Consider the following 2,930-nt stretch of genomic DNA (forward strand, 5'->3'; position numbering starts at 1 on the left):
ATTTATTGCATCCTTCATGCTTCTCTCTTCTTACAAGGCATTTCAACAGCCCCTCCCCTTTTCCAACTTCTTATCTTATTCACTTACCTCTTTCTCTCTCTCTCTCTCTCTCTCTCTCTCTCTCGTACTCTCTCTTCCCGCTTTATCCTTCCCTTTCTGTCTCTTTCTTGGTCTTTCATTCACTGTGTCCCCCCTCTCTCTCTCCCACTCTATCTACCTTTCTCTCCCACTCTATCTACCTCTCTCTCCCCCTCTTTCTCCCCACCGCCACCAACAAGCACATTTTACATATTTCATTGTCGCTATTATTTCAGTCAGATTCCACACAAAATCGTCTAAATTCACACACACACACACACACACTCACACTCACACATACACGCACAAACATACAAAAGCACACACATTCTCTCACAAATACACTAAATGTCTCCCTCTCTCTTTCACCCTTCTCCCTCTCTCCCTCTCCCTCTCTCTCTCTCTCCCTCTCTCTCACGCGCGCACACATCTCTGCGTGTCCATTAACCACAAACTTCGACCATTTATCTCTGCTTCCAGCAAATTTCTTCTTCACTAAACTCTTTCCAACACCAAAACTCAGTCTTTCTTTCCAAAACTACTTAGAACTTCAATTGTATTCATGCTTCCTCTTCACAACAATATAATCCATATTCTTGGGCATAAATGCAAAAACCGATATAACCATGTCCATATAAGGACTTAAGTACATGTTTAATTTTTCTGTGCGTTCATAGATATACTGGCCGAAACCTATCAAAGTTATAATTTCGTTATATATATATATATACTCTTTCATTCTTTTATCTGTTTCAGTCATTTTGGCTGCGGCCATGCTGGAGTACCACCTTTAGCCGAACATATCGACCCGAGGACTTATTCTTTATAAGCCTAGTACTCATTCTATCGGTTACTTTTTGCTGAACCGTTAAGTTACGGCGTGCGACGTAAACATACCAGCATTGGTTGTCAAGCAATGTCTTTTCTATATATATATATATATATATATATATATACATATATATATATATATATATATATATATATATATATATATATATATATATAAATACCGTTCGACAATTACGTATATACACACACACACATATATATATACATATATGTATGTATGTATGTATGTATGTATGTATGTATGTATATATATATATATATATATATATGTATGTATGTATGTATGTATGTATGTATATATATATATATATATATATATATATATATATATATATATATATGTATATATATATATATATATATATATATATATATATATATATATATATATATATATATATATATATATTCGTCGTGTTGAACCGTTAATCCATAAACATTTTTTCTCTCTCCGTCTTTTTCCGTTCTCTATTTTTTCCTCTCAACCCTTTCTGTCGAAGAGCGTAAGCTCGAAACGTCAAAGACTTTTCCATTCTCCCTGAGCGTCAAACTAATACACCTGCTCGAAACGTCAAAGACTTTTCCATTCTCCCTGAGCGTCAAACTAATACACCTGCTCGAAACGTCAAAGACTTTTCCATTCTCCCTGAGCGTCAAACTAATACACCTGCTTGTTGTTCCATCACCAGTCTTCGTCGTTTTTTTTCTTCTATAAATTTGAACATACATTCATACGAGGCTGAGGGCTGCGAAGTTCCTGGTAAAAGAAAATACAGGACGATCGGATCATTATGATTTTATTCCACACGTTCATATCTCATATTTACACACTTATTACAGCGGTCATCCAGTTTTTCTAAGCTCTGTAATAGAACTCGGAAGGGTGGCCCTCCAGCCAGGCCTTTCGCCACATCTTCAAATCCAGGAACTTTTTCAGCATCTCCATGTATGTGTGTGTGTGTGTGTGTGTGTGTGTACATATTATTTCAGGCCTTGTGCCTAGAGTAGAAAAGATATAACTCTAAATGCAACCAATTTTATGTTCTTAAATGTTTTCCCAAATAAACAAACTTCAATGGCTCTGAGGGAGCTATAAGATGTTGCACAAGCACCCAACTCTGCTAATACAGCAGAAACAGCTGTAAGTTAAAGAAAGTGGTTATATAGATTCCTTTTCTTTCGTCATTCATTTATTCATATTAAGTAGGTCTCAGAAGCACAATTATTTCGAGAATTGTATTACATGAAACTTAGTCAACCAGTCAGAATCGGTAGAGCGTCATTCAAAATGTTTTGCGCTATTTTTTTCTGGCTCTTTACGTTCTGAGTTCAGATTCCAATGAGGTCAACTTCACCTTTTATCATTCCGAAATAAAAATTCTTTTTTAAATTTAAAAATGGAGAACAAATCAAGTGCTAAGTTCAATGGTATCGACTGATTCTCCACTCGCCCGATACCCAACCGCTAAAATTTCTCCTCTTGTACCAACATTCTGAAAAAATATCAAAATTATTTTATTATTGTTGCTATTGTTGTTGTTGTTGTTGTTGTTGTTGTTTTGTTGAAGAAAGCAGTTTCGTGTCAGCTGTCCACAACCAGTGGACGAAGTAACACTCTTCATTCAGCTTTCCAGAACTCTGCAGAGGTGTTTATGAAGTTCCAAGCAGAATCGTTAACACGACGGACGAAATACTTAACGGCAATTCGTCCGTCCTTACTTTCTGAGTACAAATTCCGCCGAGGTTGACTTTGCCTTTCATCTTTTGAAGACGATAAATTAAGTACCAATTGAACACTGGGGTTGATATCAATTATTATTATTATTATTATTATTATTATTATTATTATTGTTCAGTAGTTTTATTTTTATAACGTGCTTTCACTTCACTACCGAGCGCAGCTCTGTGTGCCTTGGGTATGTGCTGTGGTTTGCAGTGATGCTCTTATGGTTACTGTATCGAAAGTGTTTTACGTAGGATGTGTGCAGTGCCCAGTAGTG

This window comes from Octopus bimaculoides, chromosome 15 (genome assembly GCF_046866305.1).
Source record: "Octopus bimaculoides isolate indiv1 chromosome 15, ASM4686630v1, whole genome shotgun sequence".
Classification (NCBI taxonomy): Eukaryota; Metazoa; Mollusca; class Cephalopoda; order Octopoda; family Octopodidae; genus Octopus; species Octopus bimaculoides.